Raw genomic sequence first — 10095 nt, 5'->3', positions numbered from 1 at the left:
GGCAGGCGGCGGGTCTTGGCGCTGACGCCCCGGAGACCGGGAGCGTTTTGGCAAAGCTGCGGTTCCGTGTCTCCGGTAGTCCCCAGTGAGTCACGCGAAGCAGAGCTGACATTTCTGTCTCACCGCCACAGGGTGCTAGTGCCGGCAGACAGACCTCACCTGGGCAGCGAGGAGCATGGGGAGCTTATGTTGGACAGGGCTTTGGCAGCTCTGAGACCTGCATGGACCCTGTCATCGCAGGGCTGACTGCAGCCCCCGTCCGGACCAGTGCCTGCTTACTGCAGTGATAGTCGCTTCAGAGCCCCCGCAACTAAACTCACAGCCAGTCCTCAGGACACAGGGAGGCTTCTTCCAAGGAATGGTCCAGACTCCCCTAGATCCGGATTTTGTAACCCTAGCTTCCCTGACATCCGTGGGAAAGCAGGTGGCCAGTGCTTTCCCAGAGTCGAACTGGGGAAATGCATAAACTGCAGGATTGGCCGGGAATTGCTTCACTTTCTGAAGGAGCTCTGGGGCTCAGCCTTGGGGCAGAGATGAGTATGACTTGCCTGTGCCCACTCCGTACCCTGTGTGGGGATAGTATTTCTGGCCTCGCTCAAGGAAATGTGTGTGAGGAAATTGCCTGCCACCAGTTCCTATAGAAATAGGTGTGACAGCCAAGGGGTGCTGCTGGATAAGCTCATCTTCAAAAGAAACTGGGGATGGATTTCCTCCCTTCTTTCCCCTGTTTCCATGGGAACAGCAGCAAGCAGGAGCAGCCTGCTCTGAATTTCACTGCCTACTGCTCAGGCACCCCCCTCCCAGTCCTGTGGGCAGACTTTGGCTCCCAAGGGCTTCTGAACCACCCACAAGTGATAGATCTCGCACCTCCAAGGAGAGCTCACCTGGGTGGATCCCATGGCAAAGCAAGGCAAAGAGGCAAAAGTCCATACCTACTAGGTTTGCTGTAGCAGTACTGTATGCTTCTGCATACATACTAATAGACATAAGCAAATAATTTGCATACATACATGCGTATCTGCTTTTTACAGTGTCATGGGCATAATGCTCCTGGAAGAAGGGATCTAAGCTGCACCAAAAGATGCTTGAAGAAAGATACTCTGCAGGATTTTTTTTTCTTAAAGACAGGCAAGTCACCCAAAAAGGACAAAGAAAAAGTGAGGAGGAAAAAAAAAAGATGAAAAAATGTTTATGTTTTTTGTATTTAATAACCTGTGGTGGATTTTTTCTCCAATTAATTTGTCCATTTACCTTTTGAATTCATGTTAACTTTTAACATGCACAGTGGTCTGTGCCAAGAGCTCCACAGCATAACTACAGACTTTGAGAAGCAGCTTCCCTTTCTTCGCTTGCTTTGACATGTTACCAGTTAGGACCAACCACTGGGAGACGTGTTGCTACCCTCTTGGTGGAGCCATCCGTAGAAAGCCCAGCAACACATCTTGCCTCAGTGGACTCCATAGCTATTGATGAACCTTTTTTATCTTTTTTTTTTCTCTCTCTTTTTTTTTAATATCAGTCATCTTGGATTTAGGCCCTGGCAAAATGTTTTCTATATCTTTGCGACAAAACTGCCAAGCACATCATCTGCTATGTTATTTCTGAGTTGAGAAGTCACAAAGAGGTTGCATGCCTCTCCTCTCTCTGAACTGAACTTGTGCAAATTCTTACTTTCTCTGTGAAGGAGGCATATGACAGCTTTCTACCCTCAGACAGGAATCTGAGGGCATGGATGATAACATGAGTTGGAAAGAACGCAAGATTTTACCCTCCAGAGCATGGGAGAGAGAAGATGATAGGATGCAGACAGATGCAGGTGATAGGATGCAGAGGTCTTTTCCTTTTTTTTTTTTTTTTTTTTTCCCAGAGCACCTTTCTACAGATTGACAACCACCTGGGTATGAACAAAGGTCTCTCTCTGGTTGAAAGGGAGGTGTTTTACCTGGTTTCCTGTAGTTAGTCCTCTTTCTCTGTGAAATGAAAACCCAATCCTCCTAAACAATCAGTTTTCAGAATCCCTATGCCACAACTGTGCCAACATCCATGGCTGAGGTCCATGTCACCATCAGAGAGAGAATCAAGGGGTGCTAATTATAACCCACTGCTTAACCACACAAATACCCTCTGGAGGACAAAAAGCAAAAACATCCTTGCTCTAATAGGTGAAAATCCTCCACAGTCTTCCTAGTAGGCGTAGGGATGCCCTACCAAAAGATCATGTTGGAAAACAAAGCATTTCTGATACAGGGGCATTTCTGATGTGATAAAATGGTTGAAAGAAGTAGAGGAGCTTGTAAGGGGATATGGCAACTGAACTAGAGGCAGTATCTAGTTTTGTTTTCCAGATATAGCCTGTACCTACCACACCACCCTTAGAAACATCCTTATCTGTTCTTAGCAGATATAAAGCAGTAGGTCATATTGAGAGTATTCTCCGTTTACCATAATGTGCCAAGCCAGAAACAGTCTCACTGGCTCTGTCTCTGGCATTTACTGAAAACAGACTTTTAAATCCTGGTTAAGCGTGTGGTTAGTTTTTACCCACCTGGTAAATTCACGTTTAGTTTCCAGACTAACTTTGAAAGAGGCTGTGTTTTAAACCAGATGAGTGTATAGATACCTGTCCTTGTGCTGAGATTTGTATCCTAAATATAAAATTATATTTGTAGTAAATTTCTGCAGCATCCTATATGTGTGTGTGTATATACATACATACATATATATATACACATACATATATATAACAGATTGCATATATTCACACAGGGCAAATGCAACCAACCCTTAGATGCTTATTCCTAAGCAACCACTGATTTCTCCTGATATGCTGCTTTTTTTTTTTTCTCTTAAGAAGACCTATAACAAAGAATCCCCTTATGTTGGATGCAATACTTTCTAAGCTTGGAAACTACAGTCTATTATATTTAGAAATTTCAAGGATATTTTGTACTGACTGCCTGAGCCTTGCAGAATGTGTTGCTCCAATTAAATTACTCCTTGATAATGCAGCGACAGGAGCGGGTGATGGAATATGTCTTTGGGTCCAGCTAAACAATATCACTTTACTCTTGCTCTTCAGCACTATTGACAACTCTGGTGCCGTGCCTTTGCAGTCACTGTTCTCACAGGAACAGTGGGACAGCTGTGCCATTACGTTTCTCTTGACTACATTCAGCCTTCATGTCTGCTGGGAAGAGATTCAGATGAACACAATTTTCGCTTCTTTACAACCTTTTTTTTCTAACTGTAGGAAAGAAATCCACTTAAACTCATTGGGTTCTTTTCCTCCAGCCAGAGCACTAATGGCTGGGGAATCGGTTTCTTAAGGTGTGTTGGAGAACATGCTAGAAGTAGCTAAAAAACCCAAACCTCCTGTTCAGCATAACATAATGAACAGGTCTGCATCTCCACCAGCAAGGTTTCCATAGTCCACAGATTGGAAAAGCTTGAAAACCCATGAAGTGGGTGGTTTTCTAGTTCATACTCAGTGGTGTTAGCTCACACATGGGAACTGCTGTCATTGGAAACACTTTGGTTCCTGCTCTAATCCTTCGTTTTCCAGCAGACTACATGTATGCAGCCTGTGTATTTTCCATCCAGCCCCGTGAGAGTCTATTTCTTCATCACAATTATTCGTGAGGCTCCACTGAGACTTCAGGCTCACATTAGGTTGGTTTCTCCTCTATAGCAGCCCAGCAGGCTCTTCAGGGCTCTTCCTCACATCCTCCTCTAGAAATAAAAAGAGGATTCACAGCTATCCAGATGTTGCTTGACAGTCTTCAGAACAACTGTCTTGTCCAATATAACTGCTGAGCAGTGGAAACTTCCCCAAATGCCTGGAAACTGAGCTAATTGCAAACATTTTTTTTTTCTGCCTGTTTTTTTGGCCTATCACTCCTGGAAAGGAATAAGTCCCAGAAATAAGTTATGTAGAGAATTTAGCATATCAGTAGCTGTAGACCGGGCAGTTGATTCCCCAGAAGCAGAAAATAGGTCCCTATTGAAATTTCCCTTCCCCGCACTGAGGGGAGCTCACGGCTTTCCACAGCAGCACCCTCACCTCATCCAACTCCCCCCAGGCCCCAAAGCCCCCTGCACGGCTGGTCTCCTGCCTCCATCCCAGCGCTGGGCTCGGCAGCCAGGAGCACATCCTGGGCCTGGAGGCCGAGAGCAGGTTCGGGACACCAGGAGCAGCCTGTTACCTGGGCAACACAGGCTGCTTCATCTCTTATTCATGGCGCCAGGGCTCTGCAGCCCTCACTGGGCCAAGGCCCCTCTGTCCCTGCGGAGCAGCCACCTGCCCATGCGCGCTCTGTGCTCAGCACCTGAATATTTAGCAGATAAACAGCTCCCATCACAGCGCCAGCTCTTGTGGCTCACCCGTCTCTCCTGACTGCTTCCTGGGTTCCCCAATTACAGTAGTGTGACTCTACCAGGCCTATTCGCAAATCACGCTGATGCAAGGGTGGAGAGACACAAGCTCTAATTCAGTGTGGCAGCTCAGAGGTTTAACTCTCCCGAGAGCACAGCCGAGCCTACATGAGCAATACCCATCTGGCAGCACTATATAGCTTACTGGGGACCAGAGCAGTAGCCACTTCAGCATTAGCAGGGGAGGGCTGGCCAAGCAGAGGGGCTTCAAGGCTGGGGAAGAGAGAGAATGGTGTAAAGCCAGCAACTCAGCAAATGAAAGTTAGTTATCCTCCTTGCCACTGCCATCAAGTTCAGAGACATAGCTCTGAACCTCAGGTTTGCTGGCAGCAAAATGCAGCAAACACCAAGGGAAAATGGTTGTGTATGCACAGGCCTTGTCAGAGGCTAGCTCCATTCTGCACTCTTCGGCAAGGTGAGTTGAGGGTTGGTGGGCTGAGCTGGGGTTATTGCTCCCTCCTGGATAGCACCTGCTGGGTGAACTGTGCTTAGAGAGTCATGGCTCCAGCCCAATGCTGGAGCACAGAGCTCACGCTGCTCTTTCACAGGAGGGAGGAACGCTTTTCATTAAACTTCATGGCCAAAAGTCATCACAACCACCCTCCTGGAGTGAGGCTGCCTTCCCACTATCTATAAAGGGAGGCCCAAGTGGTGAGATTTGTCACCTGGGGCACTGTTTCACCATGAATTTCGCTATCAGTTGTCACCCGCTAAGGGGTGACCCACTAAGATCACCCACCATCCTTCCCCTGTTCATAGCTACATGTGCCATCTCCTTTAAGAGAGCTTTGGAGCTCCCATAGCTGCAGCCTAGGAATACCACAGTGGGCAGAAATACAGGACAGATAAGACAGATCCTTTTAACAGCAGCCTCTCCGTAGATCAACTTAAACCCATCACAAAATTGCCAGATTGGGTATCATAGTTGGATGCTTTTACTTGGCTGAGATTAATGCAAGCCAAAGTCTGTACAGCTTAGGTCCTTCAGATTATTTCCCTGTACAAACAAGCCAGCAGTTTCAGGCTGTCCTGCATTTTCCCAGGCTACAGTGTTTTGATTGTAGATCCCTCAGATAAAGGTCTATTAAAAGAAAAACACACAGACACACACATAAACACACACAAATATCTATACATACTTACTCCAGCACTAATTATCCAGTTATGTGCACAAATGTGAACACAGAGTATTGCTGCTAAAGTCACTGAGATGACAGTTACACAAGGAGGATCATATTTATAATAAAGTTTTGTTAAAATGTCTGCATATTCTCTGTTCTATTCTCTTTATAAGCTTAATTATTTTAGTGTACATTTATTTCTATCACATCATGCACAGTGAAGTGAATGCAATGGCAAACCAGTGGCCAAAAGCGGGATAAGTTAAATATGATCCCCACTGAAAGGATAAATTCATTCCTCTTGCCCAATTTCATACATTTCATATGTACTTATATGCCACAAGTGAGAGAAGGAGATAGAAATTGCCTCGCTGACTGCAGGCAGTGCAACAGTCTTCTTGTTGTGAAACGCATCAGCTGAGAACTTTGCTGGCTGTCTACCGAACACAGACAAAATTGATCTCCTGCTGCAGTCTGGGGTACCTCATTCAAGTGGTGGTTCCCATAATGTTGGACGAGTGCGAAATGAAAGGACAAGATGCAACCAACAAAAAATGTAATGAGGAAAACTGTTCACTGAAAAGTTCTTCATTACAAAAACAGCCAAGCACTGAAACAGGTGCCCAGAGAAGTATCGTTGGAGAGAACCCAATTTACCCTGGTCTGCTAGAAAACTTGGCCCTGCCTCCAGGCACTGGATCCTTGAAACATGTTTGTGCTTTACTCTGTTAGGTCAGAACAAAGTGACCCAGTTTGGTGTATCACAGAGCTGATTTGCTATGAGATATACAGAACAGCAAGCCAATGAGAAGCCTTGTTGTGTTTTCTGTGCCTTTCCTTGTGCTCCTGAGGTCTCTGCTCCAAGTCAGGAGCCTGCTACATATTTCTTCAGAAGATGAGCTGGAGCTGGAATTCCAGGTAGAGGTCTAGGTTGCTGCTTGTGGTACTCAAAGGCATCCCTGGTATTGAAAATTTGCTTGGAGCTTCGCCAGACTGGGCTCTGGCATCTTCCTGAAGGTCACAGGAACCCTCCTGCTGAAGACAGCATGGATAGGGCTGCATCCCTAGGAAACAGGGCAGACCTGTGCTGAGTAGAACTAAAGCTGTGTGGTGTACAGCTTGCATGGGGGAAAATCCACATGGGAAGGAGCAGTAGTGTTGCTGCACTTAGGTTGAGCAAGTTTTGCACTCTGAAAGAGGCTCAGCAGCCATGACAGCACTCTCCTGGTACCCCCAGGAGACAGCATTTGGAGCCCTACTTTATTACTCAGTAAACCATGCAGTTCTGGGTCAATCCTGTGATGAAATGAGACATTCACAAAAGCCAAAATGTCTCACTTTGAAGATTCTTTCGTAACGTCAGGTTAGTGCTGTGGAGGGCCAAAAACAAATTGTTAAGTGTCATAGAAAAGAGCATATAAAACTCAGTATGAATAGTTAAGAAGATATTAGCCTAACTTCAGTGAGGAATGAGAAAATAACCAGAACCAGACACGGGGATATGGGGTTGTTGGACTCCAGAGAGCTTAAACATGGTGAGGAAACACAGCTGGGACTTAAGGTACCTCTGTTTTATCTCAGACCAGACACAGACTGTGCATAAGCTCCCCTTCTGCAAGTAACCCAGACTCATCTTATTTATCCCCTCAGGGTAACAGCTTGAGGAACTCTGGAAAAGAGGAAGGCACGAGAGTCAACCTGCCAATGAAATAGGCAGAGTTTGAGTCCAAGAAGCCAAGTGCAGAGATCTCTATTTCAGTTAGGAAATTAAAGGGCTGCACTTCAGGGCAGTACATCATCAGGGACAGTACTGGGAGCTGCACATCACCTGGGGAATCCTTCCCTGGGACAAGCTCTGTCCCATAACTCCAGGCAGCGCAGTGTGGCAGGACCACCTCTCTGAGCTAGGTTTCTTGTTGGTCTCTATCGGACTAGGCTTTTTTTGCAGGTAGTTTTGAGCGGTGTGTGTTGACACTGACCTCTAGTGGGAATAGATTCCTTTCTTTTCTGTGCAATTTTAACTATTTTAAGTGTTTTAAGTGACACATTTTAACGGGAACTGGAGAGAGAGCAGAATTAAAGCTTTGGGTTTTGGTGGTTTGTTTTTTTTTTACACTCTCAAAAGCAAATCTGGAACATAAAGATTGGCCACATATTGCATTTAAATATTCATACGCTCTACAACACCACCTCCCTCAAAAGCACATATAACAGTCTGGATTTAAAGCCTGTGAAGAGATTGGAAGTTCCAAACCAGTGTGGTTAGACAGAAAACTTTTCTGCTAGAAAGAGATCATCAAAGGAAGCCCAAGCCTTGCTGAATGAAGAACAGAAGGCAAAGAAGGAGGGAGACTGACAAGCAAAGTTCATGCCTGAGATTTTCCGCTCACATTATCCAAAGGGACAGTAAAAGCACAGACACCTGTAAGAGGGCTGGGAAGAACCTGGTGTCCGAGCTGGGTGTTAGTGAGAAGTCAGAAGACAGCTGGGTAGTAGTGAGAAGGTCAGAGCACAGGGTGGTTGGACCTGGATCTGGGTTGTATAGCTGACTTTTATGGGGAAATGACATGAGTCCTGGGCCATTGTGAGATGAGCCTGGGAGAACACTCGCCTGCTCTAGAAAGTTCAAAGCTCATGTCAAGGAGGCTGTTAGATCACTCGCTCCAACTAGACTCACATAAGCACTTCCCATACATTTCCCCAGATCTGCGCTGAGACTGAGAAACGCTGCCAGAAAGTGTAGAGTGGGGAGAGTTAGGAATCATTTCAAGCCCATGTAAGTGAACATACGACAGATCTATACTAACCGCATAGGAAACAGCAGATTTTTTGTATGAGGACCCTAGGGTCAAGCACCTTGACCTGCACCTCCACAGAGCTCACTCAGCTCTTCAGGGCTTATTAGCGCTGACTCTGTGCTTTAGCTGAACCACTCTGAACCTGTGCCGGCCCTGGAAGCAGTCTGTGCATCTGAGCTACAACTGGGACAGGGCATCACCAGATAATTGAGGCATGACTGTCTCTAGGGGTATAGCCAAGCATCAAATAGTTAGCAGAAAAATGAATCCTGTGTGGATGACCACACAGATGCCTGGTGTCTAGGACAAGACAGGCACGCTTTGGTATGTGATGGGAGCATGCATGTCCATTGGGGAGATCACATTCCTGTTCTGTATCAGCAGTCATCAATCTGGAGGACATTAGGAAAGTACTGATTACACCAGGAAAGTACTGATAACATCAATACGGATTTCACCTAATACTTGGTTTCATCCATGCGAAAGAATTTCAGACATCAGTCTGTGATGGGATTTAAGAAAGGTGCTAGATAAAAAGGCAGAGGCATTTGGGAAGGTGGTAATCTAGTAACTGCTGGGTACATAACAGTGAAAGCAGAAATTCTGGGTGAGTGCGAATAAAGGGATAACTTTTGTGCTTTACTCTGTGGATGTGAAAGCAGCCTGCACTGGAACACATGTAAAAGCTTGACAGATGGGTTACGGACACTGAGATGATTCTCTAACTCCACAAGTTCTGTGCTGCAGTTGGGGTCAGCTGTGATGGTAAAATAGTAAACATGAAAGATCCAAGAGTCACAGTCAGATTCTGCCCAGTGTTGGGCCCTGCAGCCCAGGAGCATCAGCTGCAGCTGCACCCTAAGTTCAGATGCAGCCACTGCCACAGTGTGACAGTATACATAGATATGTGACTTGGATATTTGCTCTGTATTGAACAGAGGGGATGAGGTACCGGAAAGCAGCTGCGGTCCTGCATCCAGACAGTGCCAAAAATACAAGTGGAGAACTTGAAAGAGGTCCGGAGAGTGGGAGGCAAACTTGTGACAGGAAGTCATGGATGCCCACAGAGACTTCCTCTGCCTGCCTCCTACTATGCTCCCTCTGTCCCTACAAAACATCTCTTCCTGCCTGCACAGAGGTGCTTGTCTTGGTGAGCTCGCAAGCAGCAAGGCTGCGGTTTAAGGCCTGTCTGGCCAGTGCTAAGGGAGTGACGCAACCCCCGAGCGCAGCTGCAGCACAGGAGGGGGAAGTCATTTGCACTTTGCATGCGGTTTGTGCGAGCTTTGTCCCCACGTCCAGCACCAAGCTCTTGCCAGGTGAGCTCCTTTGCAAGTGCGTGCCATGGACAGATCCTCTCCTGCTGGGTGAACTGAAAAACTGCTCCACCTTGCAGAGGAGGCAGATGAACTAAGCGGTAGAGGCAACAAGTGAAACTGATTTTAAAGAAGTGTCATCAGAGCTATCTAGATTCTCTTCTGAGGAAAAGTAACTTCTCAGGATATTAGAAAGCAGCTAGAAAAAGGCTATGCAGGTCCACAAAGAACACAACACCGTGGGGTAACTTTGATCTTGGAAGCAGAGCACCAAAATGCAACTGGGTCAGTAACAGGCTGAGATCTGGACCTTTGTTTTTAGCTTTTATTTTCGGGTTTGATGTTGTGTAGTGGATGTGTCCCTGTGTGAGTCCTTGGTTATTGGTAACATAGAAACACGGCATGAAGCAGCTGAGGACAGAGTGACTTGTA

Source organism: Tinamus guttatus, unplaced genomic scaffold (genome assembly GCF_059628265.1).
Source record: "Tinamus guttatus ecotype Peru unplaced genomic scaffold, ASM5962826v1 Tinamus_guttatus_pri_ptg000208l, whole genome shotgun sequence".
Classification (NCBI taxonomy): domain Eukaryota; kingdom Metazoa; phylum Chordata; class Aves; order Tinamiformes; family Tinamidae; genus Tinamus; species Tinamus guttatus.
This window is presented reverse-complemented; position numbering follows the sequence as displayed.